This window comes from Engystomops pustulosus, chromosome 7 (assembly GCF_040894005.1).
Source record: "Engystomops pustulosus chromosome 7, aEngPut4.maternal, whole genome shotgun sequence".
In the NCBI taxonomy this organism is placed as follows: Eukaryota; Metazoa; Chordata; class Amphibia; order Anura; family Leptodactylidae; genus Engystomops; species Engystomops pustulosus.
In genome coordinates, this window is record NC_092417.1 from 9,041,209 (window position 1) to 9,056,159 (window position 14,951).

At 37.5% G+C, this 14,951-nt stretch overlaps 2 protein-coding genes across 2 annotated transcripts in view; both read left to right on the forward strand.

Moving 5' to 3' along the window:
* LOC140069209 (NACHT, LRR and PYD domains-containing protein 6-like) overlaps nt 1–14,951 on the forward strand; it is a 225,304-nt gene that overhangs the window by 166,868 nt on the left and 43,485 nt on the right. The window lies entirely within an intron of this gene.
* LOC140069232 (NACHT, LRR and PYD domains-containing protein 3-like) overlaps nt 1–14,951 on the forward strand; it is a 67,604-nt gene that overhangs the window by 19,812 nt on the left and 32,841 nt on the right. The gene's annotated exons all lie outside the window — the stretch shown is intronic.

A 14,951-nucleotide genomic window follows, 5' to 3' on the forward strand; every position in this document is an offset into this window, starting at 1 on the left:
TGTATTGTGTATATGATATGTGTGTGTTATGTACATTACATGTATACAGGAGGCAGTGATGAGGATATTACCTCCATACTGTGTCCTTATAGTGGTATCTGTGTATTGTGTATATGATATGACTGTGTTATGTACATTAAATGTATACAGGAGGCAGTGATGGGGATATTACCTCCATACTGTGTCCTTATAGTGGTATCTGTGTATTATGTATATGATATGTGTGTTATGTACATTACATGTATACAGGGGCAGTGATGAGGATATTACCTCCATACTGTGTCCTTATAGTGGTATCTGTGTATTGTGTATATGATATGACTGTGTTATGTACATTAAATGTATACAGGAGGCAGTGATGGGGATATTACCTCCATACTGTGTCCTTATAGTGGTATCTGTGTATTATGTATATGATATGTGTGTTATGTACATTACATGTATACAGGGGCAGTGATGAGGATATTACCTCCATACTGTGTCCTTATAGTGGTATCTGTGTATTGTGTATATGATATGTGTGTTATGTACATTACATGTATACAGGGGCAGTGATGGGGATATTACCTCCATACTGTGTCCTTATAGTGGTATCTGTGTATTGTGTATATGATATGTGTGTTATGTACATTACATGTATACAGGGGGCAGTGATGAGGATATTACCTCCATACTGTGTCCTTATAGTGGTATCAGTGTATTGTGTATATGATATGTGTGTTATGTACATTACATGTATACAGGGGGCAGTGATGGGGATATTACCTCCATACTGTGTCCTTATAGTGGTATCTGTGTATTGTGTATATGATGTGTGTTATGTACATTACATGTATACAGGGGGCAGTGATGGGGATATTACCTCCATACTGTGTCCTTATAGTGGTATCTGTGTATTGTGTATATGACTGTGTTATGTACATTACATGTATACAGGAGGCAGTGATGGGGATATTACCTCCATACTGTGTCCTTATAGTGGTATCTGTGTATTGTGTATATGATATGTGTGTTATGTACATTACATGTATACAGGGGGCAGTGATGAGGATATTACCTCCATACTGTGTCCTTATAGTGGTATCAGTGTATTGTGTATATGATATGTGTGTTATGTACATTACATGTATACAGGGGGCAGTGATGGGGATATTACCTCCATACTGTGTCCTTATAGTGGTATCTGTGTATTGTGTATATGATGTGTGTTATGTACATTACATGTATACAGGGGGCAGTGATGAGGATATTACCTCCATACTGTGTCCTTATAGTGGTATCAGTGTATTGTGTATATGATATGTGTGTTATGTACATTACATGTATACAGGAGGCAGTGATGGAGATATTACCTCCATACTGTGTCCTTATAGTGGTATCTATGTATTGTGTATATGATGTGTGTTATGTACATTACATGTATACAGGAGGCAGTGATGGGGATATTACCTCCATACTGTGTCCTTATAGTGGTATCTGTGTATTGTGTATATGATATGTGTGTTATGTACATTACATGTATACAGGAGGCAGTGATGGGGATATTACCTCCATACTGTGTCCTTATAGTGGTGTCTGTGTATTGTGTATATGATATGTGTGTTATGTACATTACATGTATACAGGGGGCAGTGATGGGGATATTACCTCCATACTGTGTCCTTATAGTGGTATCTGTGTATTGTGTATATGATATGTGTGTTATGTACATTACATGTATACAGGAGGCAGTGATGGGGATATTACCTCCATACTGTGTCCTTATAGTGGTATCTGTGTATTGTGTATATGATATGTGTGTTATGTACATTACATGTATACAGGAGGCAGTGATGAGGATATTACCTCCATACTGTGTCCTTATAGTGGTATCTGTGTATTGTGTATATGATATGTGTGTGTTATGTACATTACATGTATACAGGAGGCAGTGATGTGGATATTACCTCCATACTGTGTCCTTATAGTGGTATCTGTGTATTGTTTATATGATATGACTGTGTGTTATGTACATTACATGTATACAGGAGGCACTGATGGGGATATTCCCTCCATACTGTGTCCTTATAGTGGTATCTGTGTATTGTGTATATGATATGTGTGTTATGTACATTACATGTATACAGGAGGCAGTGATGGGGATATTACCTCCATACTGTGTCCTTATAGTGGTATCTGTGTATTGTGTATATGATATGTGTGTTATGTACATTACATGTATACAGGAGGCAGTGATGGGGATATTACCTCCATACTGTGTCCTTATAGTGGTATCTGTGTATTGTGTATATGATATGTGTGTTATGTACATTACATGTATACAGGGGCAGTGATGAGGATATTACCTCCATACTGTGACCTTATAGTGGTATCTGTGTATTGTGTATATGATATGTGTGTTATGTACATTACATGTATACAGGGGCAGTGATGGGGATATTACCTCCATACTGTGTCCTTATAGTGGTATCTGTGTATTGTGTATATGATATGTGTGTTATGTACATTACATGTATACAGGGGGCAGTGATGGGGATATTACCTCCATACTGTGTCCTTATAGTGGTATCTGTGTATTGTGTATATGATATGTGTGTTATGTACATTACATGTATACAGGAGGCAGTGATGGGGATATTACCTCCATACTGTGTCCTTATAGTGGTATCTGTGTATTGTGTATATGATATGTGTGTTATGTACATTACATGTATACAGGGGCAGTGATGAGGATATTACCTCCATACTGTGACCTTATAGTGGTATCTGTGTATTGTGTATATGATATGTGTGTTATGTACATTACATGTATACAGGGGGCAGTGATGGGGATATTACCTCCATACTGTGTCCTTATAGTGGTATCTGTGTATTGTGTATATGATATGTGTGTTATGTACATTACATGTATACAGGGGCAGTGATGGGGATATTACCTCCATACTGTGTCCTTATAGTGGTATCAGTGTATTGTGTATATGATATGTGTGTTATGTACATTACATGTATACAGGGGGCAGTGATGAGGATATTACCTCCATACTGTGTCCTTATAGTGGTATCAGTGTATTGTGTATATGATATGTGTGTTATGTACATTACATGTATACAGGGGCAGTGATGGGGATATTACCTCCATACTGTGTCCTTATAGTGGTATCTGTGTATTGTGTATATGACATGTGTGTTATGTACATTACATGTATACAGGGGCAGTGATGGGGGATATTACCTCCATACTGTGTCCTTATAGTGGTATCTGTGTATTGTGTATATGACATGTGTGTTATGTACATTACATGTATACAGGGGGCAGTGATGGGGATATTACCTCCATACTGTGTCCTTATAGTGGTATCTGTGTATTGTGTATATGATATCTCTGTGTGTTATGTACATTACATGTATACAGGGGGCAGTGATGGGGATATTACCTCCATACTGTGTCCTTATAGTGGTATCTGTGTATTGTGTATATGATATGTGTGTTATGTACATTACATGTATACAGGGGCAGTGATGGGGATATTACCTCCATACTGTGTCCTTATAGTGGTATCTGTGTATTGTGTATATGATATGTGTGTTATGTACATTACATGTATACAGGAGGCAGTGATGGGGATATTACCTCCATACTGTGTCCTTATAGTGGTATCTGTGTATTGTGTATATGACATGTGTGTTATGTACATTACATGTATACAGGGGCAGTGATGGGGGATATTACCTCCATACTGTGTCCTTATAGTGGTATCTGTGTATTGTGTATATGACATGTGTGTTATGTACATTACATGTATACAGGGGGCAGTGATGGGGATATTACCTCCATACTGTGTCCTTATAGTGGTATCTGTGTATTGTGTATATGATATCTCTGTGTGTTATGTACATTACATGTATACAGGGGGCAGTGATGGGGATATTACCTCCATACTGTGTCCTTATAGTGGTATCTGTGTATTGTGTATATGATATGTGTGTTATGTACATTACATGTATACAGGGGCAGTGATGGGGATATTACCTCCATACTGTGTCCTTATAGTGGTATCTGTGTATTGTGTATATGATATGTGTGTTATGTACATTACATGTATACAGGAGGCAGTGATGGGGATATTACCTCCATACTGTGTCCTTATAGTGGTATCTGTGTATTGTGTATATGATATGTGTGTTATGTACATTACATGTATACAGGGGGCAGTGATGAGGATATTACCTCCATACTGTGTCCTTATAGTGGTATCTGTGTATTGTGTATATGATATGTGTGTTATGTGCATTACATGTATACAGGAGGCAGTGATGGGGATATTACCTCCATACTGTGTCCTTATAGTGGTATCTGTGTATTGTGTATATGATATGTGTGTTATGTACATTACATGTATACAGGAGGCAGTGATGGGGATATTACCTCCATACTGTGTCCTTATAGTGGTATCTGTGTATTGTGTATATGATATGTGTGTTATGTACATTACATGTATACAGGGGCAGTGATGAGGATATTACCTCCATACTGTGTCCTTATAGTGGTATCTGTGTATTGTGTATATGATATGTGTGTTATGTACATGACATGTATACAGGGGGCAGTGATGAGGATATTACCTCCATACTGTGTCCTTATAGTGGTATCTGTGTATTGTGTATATGATATGTGTGTTATGTACATTACATGTATACAGGGGGCAGTGATGGGGATATTACCTCCATACTGTGTCCTTATAGTGGTATCTGTGTATTGTGTATATGATATGACTGTGTGTTATGTACATTACATGTATACAGGAGGCAGTGATGTGGATATTACCTCCATACTGTGTCCTTATAGTGGTATCTGTGTATTGTTTATATGATATGACTGTGTGTTATGTACATTACATGTATACAGGAGGCACTGATGGGGATATTCCCTCCATACTGTGTCCTTATAGTGGTATCTGTGTATTGTGTATATGATATGTGTGTTATGTACATTACATGTATACAGGGGGCAGTGATGAGGATATTACCTCCATACTGTGTCCTTATAGTGGTATCTGTGTATTGTGTATATGATATGTGTGTTATGTACATTACATGTATACAGGAGGCAGTGATGGGGATATTACCTCCATACTGTGTCCTTATAGTGGTATCTGTGTATTGTGTATATGATATGTGTGTTATGTACATTACATGTATACAGGAGGCAGTGATGGGGATATTACCTCCATACTGTGTCCTTATAGTGGTATCTGTGTATTGTGTATATGATATGTGTGTTATGTACATTACATGTATACAGGGGCAGTGATGAGGATATTACCTCCATACTGTGACCTTATAGTGGTATCTGTGTATTGTGTATATGATATGTGTGTTATGTACATTACATGTATACAGGGGGCAGTGATGGGGATATTACCTCCATACTGTGTCCTTATAGTGGTATCTGTGTATTGTGTATATGATATGTGTGTTATGTACATTACATGTATACAGGGGGCAGTGATGGGGATATTACCTCCATACTGTGTCCTTATAGTGGTATCTGTGTATTGTGTATATGATATGTGTGTTATGTACATTACATGTATACAGGGGGCAGTGATGGGGATATTACCTCCATACTGTGTCCTTATAGTGGTATCTGTGTATTGTGTATATGATATGTGTGTGTTATGTACATTACATGTATACAGGGGGCAGTGATGAGGATATTACCTCCATACTGTGTCCTTATAGTGGTATCTGTGTATTGTGTATATGATATGTGTGTTATGTACATTACATGTATACAGGGGCAGTGATGGGGATATTACCTCCATACTGTGTCCTTATAGTGGTATCAGTGTATTGTGTATATGATATGTGTGTTATGTACATTACATGTATACAGGGGGCAGTGATGGGGATATTACCTCCATACTGTGTCCTTATAGTGGTATCTGTGTATTGTGTATATGATATGTGTGTTATGTACATTACATGTATACAGGAGGCAGTGATGGGGATATTACCTCCATACTGTGTCCTTATAGTGGTATCTGTGTATTGTGTATATGATATGTGTGTTATGTACATTACATGTATACAGGAGGCAGTGATGAGGATATTACCTCCATACTGTGTCCTTATAGTGGTATCTGTGTATTGTGTATATGATATGTGTGTTATGTACATTACATGTATACAGGAGGCAGTGATGGGGATATTCCCTCCATACTGTGTCCTTATAGTGGTATCTGTGTATTGTGTATATGATATGACTGTGTGTTATGTACATTACATGTATACAGGGGGCAGTGATGGGGATATTACCTCCATACTGTGTCCTTATAGTGGTATCTGTGTATTGTGTATATGACATGTGTGTTATGTACATTACATGTATACAGGGGCAGTGATGGGGGATATTACCTCCATACTGTGTCCTTATAGTGGTATCTGTGTATTGTGTATATGATATGTGTGTTATGTACATTACATGTATACAGGGTGCAGTGATGAGGATATTACCTCCATACTGTGTCCTTATAGTGGTATCTGTGTATTGTGTATATGATATGACTGTGTGTTATGTACATTACATGTATACAGGGGGCAGTGATGGGGATATTACCTCCATACTGTGTCCTTATAGTGGTATCTGTGTATTGTGTATATGATATGTGTGTTATGTACATTACATGTATACAGGAGGCAGTGATGGGGATATTACCTCCATACTGTATCCTTATAGTGGTATCTGTGTATTGTGTATATGATATGTGTGTTATGTACATTACATGTATACAGGAGGCAGTGATGGGGATATTACCTCCATACTGTGTCCTTATAGTGGTATCTGTGTATTGTGTATATGATATGACTGTGTTATGTACATTACATGTATACAGGGGCAGTGATGGGGATATTACCTCCATACTGTGTCCTTATAGTGGTATCTGTGTATTGTGTATATGATATGACTGTGTGTTATGTACATTACATGTATACAGGGGGCAGTGATGGGGATATTACCTCCATACTGTGTCCTTATAGTGGTATCTGTGTATTGTGTATATGATATGTGTGTTATGTACATTACATGTATACAGGAGGCAGTGATGGGGGATATTATCTCCATACTGTGTCCTTATAGCGGTATCTGTGTATTGTGTATATGATATGTGTGTTATGTACATTACATGTATACAGGGGGCAGTGATGGAGGATATTACCTCCATACTGTGTCCTTATAGTGGTATCTGTGTATTGTGTATATGATATGTGTGTGTTATGTACATTACATGTATACAGGGGGCAGTGATGAGGATATTACCTCCATACTGTGTCCTTATAGTGGTATCTGTGTATTGTGTATATGATATGTGTGTTATGTACATTACATGTATACAGGAGGCAGTGATGGGGATATTACCTCCATACTGTGTCCTTATAGTGGTATCTTTGTATTGTGTATATGATATGTGTGTTATGTACATTACATGTATACAGGGGGCAGTGATGGGGATATTACCTCCATACTGTGTCCTTATAGTGGTATCTTTGTATTGTGTATATGATATGTGTGTTATGTACATTACATGTATACAGGGGGCAGTGATGAGGATATTACCTCCATACTGTGTCCTTATAGTGGTATCTGTGTATTGTGTATATGATGTGTGTGTGTTATGTACATTACATGCATACAGGAGGCAGTGATGGGGATATTACCTCCATACTGTGTCCTTATAGTGGTATCTGTGTATTGTGTATATGATATGTGTGTGTTATGTACATTACATGTATACAGGAGCAGTGATGAGGATATTACCTCCATACTGTGTCCTTATAGTGGTATCTGTGTATTGTGTATATGATATGTGTGTTATGTACATTACATGTATACAGGAGGCAGTGATGGGGATATTACCTCCATACTGTGTCCTTATAGTGGTATCTGTGTATTGTGTATATGATATGTGTGTTATGTACATTACATGTATACAGGAGGCAGTGATGGGGATATTACCTCCATACTGTGTCCTTATAGTGGTATCTGTGTATTGTGTATATGATATGTGTGTTATGTACATTACATGTATACAGGAGGCGGTGATGAGGATATTACCTCCATACTGTGTCCTTATAGTGGTATCTGTGTATTGTGTATATGATATGTGTGTTATGTACATTACATGTATACAGGGGGCAGTGATGGGGATATTACCTCCATACTGTGTCCTTATAGTGGTATCTGTGTATTGTGTATATGATATAACTGTGTGTTATATACATTACATGTATACAGGAGGCAGTGATGGGGATATTACCTCCATACTGTGTCCTTATAGTGGTATCTGTGTATTGTGTATATAATATGTGTGTTATGTACATTACATGTATACAGGAGGCAGTGATGGGGATATTACCTCCATACTGTGTCCTTATAGTGGTATCTGTGTATTGTGTATATGATATGACTGTGTGTTATGTACATTACATGTATACAGGGGCAGTGATGAGGATATTACCTCCATACTGTGTCCTTATAGTGGTATCTGTGTATTGTGTATATGATGTGTGTGTTATGTACATTACATGTATACAGGAGGCGGTGATGAGGATATTACCTCCATACTGTGTCCTTATAGTGGTATCTGTGTATTGTGTATATGATATGTGTGTTATGTACATTACATGTATACAGGGGCAGTGATGGGGATATTACCTCCATACTGTGTCCTTATAGTGGTATCTGTGTATTGTGTATATGATATGTATGTTATGTACATTACATGTATACAGGGGGCAGTGATGAGGATATTACCTCCATACTGTGTCCTTATAGTGGTATCTGTGTATTGTGTATATGATATGTGTGTTATGTACATTACATGTATACAGGGGCAGTGATGAGGATATTACCTGCATACTGTGTCCTTATAGTGGTATCTGTGTATTGTGTATATGATATGACTGTGTGTTATGTACATTACATGTATACAGGAGGCAGTGATGGGGATATTACCTCCATACTGTGCCCTTATAGTGGTATCTGTGTATTGTGTATATGATATGTGTGTTATGTACATTACATGTATACAGGGGGCAGTGATGAGGATATTACCTCCATACTGTGTCCTTATAGTGGTATCTGTGTATTGTGTATATGACATGTGTGTTATGTACATTACATGTATACAGGGGGCAGTGATGGGGATATTACCTCCATACTGTGTCCTTATAGTGGTATCTGTGTATTGTGTATATGATATGTGTGTTATGTACATTACATGTATACAGGGGCAGTGATGAGGATATTACCTGCATACTGTGTCCTTATAGTGGTATCTGTGTATTGTGTATATGATATGTGTGTTATGTACATTACATGTATACAGGGGGCAGTGATGAGGATATTACCTCCATACTGTGTCCTTATAGTGGTATCTGTGTATTGTGTATATGATATGTGTGTTATGTACATTACATGTATACAGGGGGCAGTGATGAGGATATTACCTCCATACTGTGTCCTTATAGTGGTATCTGTGTATTGTGTATATGATATGACTGTGTGTTATGTACATTACATGTATACAGGGGGCAGTGATGGGGATATTACCTCCATACTGTGTCCTTATAGTGGTATCTGTGTATTGTGTATATGATATGTGTGTTATGTACATTACATGTATACAGGAGGCAGTGATGGGGCTATTACCTCCATACTGTGTCCTTATAGTGGTATCTGTGTATTGTGTATATGATATGTGTGTTATGTACATTACATGTATACAGGGGGCAGTGATGGGGATATTACCTCCATACTGTGTCCTTATAGTGGTATCTGTGTATTGTGTATATGATATGACTGTGTTATGTACATTACATGTATACAGGAGGCAGTGATGGGGATATTACCTCCATACTGTGTCCTTATAGTGGTATCTGTGTATTGTGTATATGATATGTGTGTTATGTACATTACATGTATACAGGGGGCAGTGATGAGGATATTACCTCCATACTGTGTCCTTATAGTGGTATCTGTGTATTGTGTATATGATATGTGTGTTATGTACATTACATGTATACAGGAGGCAGCGATGGGGATATTACCTCCATACTGTGTCCTTATAGTGGTATCTGTGTATTGTGTATATGATATTACTGTGTGTTATGTACATTACATGTATACAGGGGGCAGTGATGGGGATATTACCTCCATACTGTGTCCTTATAGTGGTATCTGTGTATTGTGTATATGATATTACTGTGTGTTATGTACATTACATGTATACAGGGGGCAGTGATGAGGATATTACCTCCATACTGTGTCCTTATAGTGGTATCTGTGTATTGTGTATATGATATGTGTGTTATGTACATTACATGTATACAGGAGGCAGTGATGGGGATATTACCTCCATACTGTGTCCTTATAGTGGTATCTGTGTATTGTGTATATGATATGTGTGTTATGTACATTACATGTATACAGGGGGCAGTGATGGGGATATTACCTCCATACTGTGTCCTTATAGTGGTATCTGTGTATTGTGTATATGATATGTGTGTTATGTACATTACATGTATACAGGGGGCAGTGATGAGGATATTACCTCCATACTGTGTCCTTATAGTGGTATCTGTGTATTGTGTATATGATATGTGTGTTATGTACATTACATGTATACAGGGGGCAGTGATGGGGATATTACCTCCATACTGTGTCCTTATAGTGGTATCTGTGTATTGTGTATATGATATGTGTGTTATGTACATTACATGTATACAGGGGGCAGTGATGAGGATATTACCTCCATACTGTGTCCTTATAGTGGTATCTGTGTATTGTGTATATGATATGTGTGTTATGTACATTACATGTATACAGGAGGCAGTGATGGGGATATTACCTCCATACTGTGTCCTTATAGTGGTATCTGTGTATTGTGTATATGATATGTGTGTTATGTACATTACATGTATACAGGGGCAGTGATGAGGATATTACCTCCATACTGTGTCCTTATAGTGGTATCTGTGTATTGTGTATATGATATAACTGTGTGTTATGTACATTACATGTATACAGGGGGCAATGATGAGGATATTACCTCCATACTGTGTCCTTATAGTGGTATCTGTGTATTGTGTATATGATATGTGTGTTATGTACATTACATGTATACAGGAGGCAGTGATGGGGATATTACCTCCATACTGTGTCCTTATAGTGGTATCTGTGTATTGTGTATATGATATGTGTGTTATGTACATTACATGTATACAGGAGGCAGTGATGGGGATATTACCTCCATACTGTGTCCTTTTAGTGGTATCTGTGTATTGTGTATATGATATGTGTGTTATGTACATTAGATGTATACAGGAGGCAGTGATGGGGATATTACCTCCATACTGTGTCCTTATAGTGGTATCTGTGTATTGTGTATATGATATGTGTGTTATGTACATTACATGTATACAGGAGGCAGTGATGAGGATATTACCTCCATACTGTGTCCTTATAGTGGTATCTGTGTATTGTGTATATGATATGTGTGTTATGTACATTACATGTATACAGGGGGCAGTGATGGGGATATTACCTCCATACTGTGTCCTTATAGTGGTATCTGTGTATTGTGTATATGTTATGTGTGTTATGTACATTACATGTATACAGGGGGCAGTGATGGGGATATTACCTCCATACTGTGTCCTTATAGTGGTATCTGTGTATTGTGTATATGATATGTGTGTTATGTACATTACATGTATACAGGCGGCAGTGATGGGGATATTACCTCCATACTGTGTCCTTATAGTGGTATCTGTGTATTGTGTATATGATATGTGTGTTATGTACATTACATGTATACAGGAGGCAGTGATGAGGATATTACCTCCATACTGTGTCCTTATAGTGATATTTGTGTATTGTGTATATGATATGTGTGGTATGTACATTACATGTATACAGGAGGCAGTGATGGGGATATTACCTCCATACTGTGTCCTTATAGTGGTATCTGTGTATTGTGTATATGATATGTGTGTTATGTACATTACATGTATACAGGGGGCAGTGATGGGGATATTACCTCCATACTGTGTCCTTATAGTGGTTACTGTGTATTGTGTATATGATATGACTGTGTGTTATGTACATTACATGTATACAGGATGCAGTGATGGGGATATTACCTCCATACTGTGTCCTTATAGTGGTTACTGTGTATTGTGTATATGATATGACTATGTGTTATGTACATTACAGGTATACAGGGGGCAGTGATGGGGATATTATCTCCATACTGTGTCCTTATAGTGATATCTGTGTATTGTGTATATGATATGTGTGTTATGTACATTACATGTATACAGGGGGCAGTGATGAGGATATTACCTCCATACTGTGTCCTTATAGTGGTTACTGTGTATTGTGTATATGATATGACTGTGTGTTATGTACATTACATGTATACAGGATGCAGTGATGGGGATATTACCTCCATACTGTGTCCTTATAGTGGTATCTGTGTATTGTGTATATGATATGACTATGTGTTATGTACATTACAGGTATACAGGATGCAGTGATGGGGATATTACCTCCATATTGTGTCCTTATAGTGGTATCTGTGTATTGTGTATATGATATGACTATGTGTTATGTACATTACAGGTATACAGGATGCAGTGATGGGGATATTACCTCCATACTGTGTCCTTATAGTGGTATCTGTGTATTGTGTATATGATATTACAGCTCTTACTATACGACGTCTTTGCGGCAGAGTATAGTAAAATATTAATATTATAATGAAGATGATTATTTTTAATAAAAATGTAGTTTAAAGAACTGGTTAGCACAACCCAATGCAATATCAAATAGCCTTGTGCAACATAAATAAGCATGAAAGAAGAAAAAACAGAAAGCGATGCACAAAAGCGGCCCATACATGAATACTCAAAATATACACCAAAAATTGCTCATTTTATTGATATAAAGGACAAACAAGAAACCATACAAAGACATCTAAAGCCATTTAAAACAAATAATGTACATAGAATGACTTAGGTGGAGATCCCGGTCTGGGTCAACCACAACTAACCTCTAATCCAGACAAAGAATACTGTCTAAACACCTCTACCCATGATAAATTGCATGAAGATATAATAATTATTGCATATAGTGCCCCAGCCAACAAATTACAGGTAATGGGCGATGGAAGGCCCCAAAATCATGCTGCAATGATGATAAAACACACCTCACACACGACTTCCTCAGGGGTAGGTCCTTGGGACGACGATACGCGCGGGGAGCCGTTCACCTCGCATCCCACCTCATTTCCCATTGCTCCACCAACCTCACAGGATCTTTTTCTACAATCTATCACATGCCGTAAGACCCTAACCTTGACCTCATAGGATTGCTTATCAGCACTTTCATCCCCCCCCCTCTGCAATTTGCACTTTACATTGGAAACTCACATTGGTTTAAACATTAGGGGGCTTTGACAGTTGTTTCACTTGTAGCACTTGCACTTTATAGGTGTGTTTTATCATCATTGCAGCATGATTTTGGGGCCTTCCATCGCCCATTACCTGTAATTTGTTGGCTGGGGCACTATATGCAATAATTATTATATCTTCATGCAATTTATCATGGGTAGAGGTGTTTAGACAGTATTCTTTGTCTGGATTAGAGGTTAGTTGTGGTTGACCCAGACCGGGATCTCCACCTAAGTCATTCTATGTACATTATTTGTTTTAAATGGCTTTAGATGTCTTTGTATGGTTTCTTGTTTGTCCTTTATATCAATAAAATGAGCAATTTTTGGTGTATATTTTGAGTATTCATGTATGGGCCGCTTTTGTGCATCGCTTTCTGTTTTTGTTCTTTCATGCTTATTTATGTTGCACAAGGCTATTTAATATTGCATTGGGTTGTGCTAACCAGTTCTTTAAACTACATTTTTATTAATAATAATCATCTTCATTATAATATTAATCACAATAATAATAAGAATAATAATCCTCTTCATAATAATAATAATAAAAAAAATGTGCTCAGCTTGGGATTTGAACTCATACACTCTAAATGCTACAGAGAAGGAGCTTCCATCCACTAGTGCAGTGGTGGCGAACCTGTGGCACGGGTGCCAGAGGTGGCACTCAGAGCCCTTTCTGTGGGCACCCAGGCCTTCACCCCAACACAGAGTTTGCCAAACAGGACTCAAGGCTTCCTCCTGCCGTCCAATACAGCCCAGGATGTGCCATGCTCAGCGCCATTTTTAATCGACATCCTTGGCAGCCAGAGCTACATGAGGAACGAGAAAGTGTGGAAAGAGAGATTATTTTTGGAGCTCCTGCTCTGGGAACCCTGATTCCTCCTTTTCAGGGTAACCCGTAGGGAAGCTACAATCCAAATTTCTCCATCATCTTTCTATTGTATTGATGAACTCAGGCCGCCAATAGGATTAAAACAATAAGTTACTGCTTAAATTGTCATGTTGGCACTTTGCGACATATAAGTGGGTTTTTGGTTGAAGTTTGGGCACTCTCTCTCCAAAAGGTTCACCATCACTGCACTAGGGTATTGGCCCAGTGGTCATTGATGGGAGGATACATCTTCTCAGAAATTACCATTTGTAATTATTGAGATGACTATTATTATTATTTTTATTATTATCATGGAGACCATCAGTATTATTATAATGTTAGTACTAATAATCTCAATAATAATAATCTCAAGAATCTTAATAATTATAATAATAATCATCTCAATAATTAAAATAATCTCAATAATAATAATCTCAATAATCTAAATTATAATAATCTCAATATTACTCTCAATATTCATCTTAATAATAATAATCATCTCAATAATAATCTCAATAATATTCTCTGAGAAGATCCCTCTCGAAGTATCGGTGCGTCACAATGTA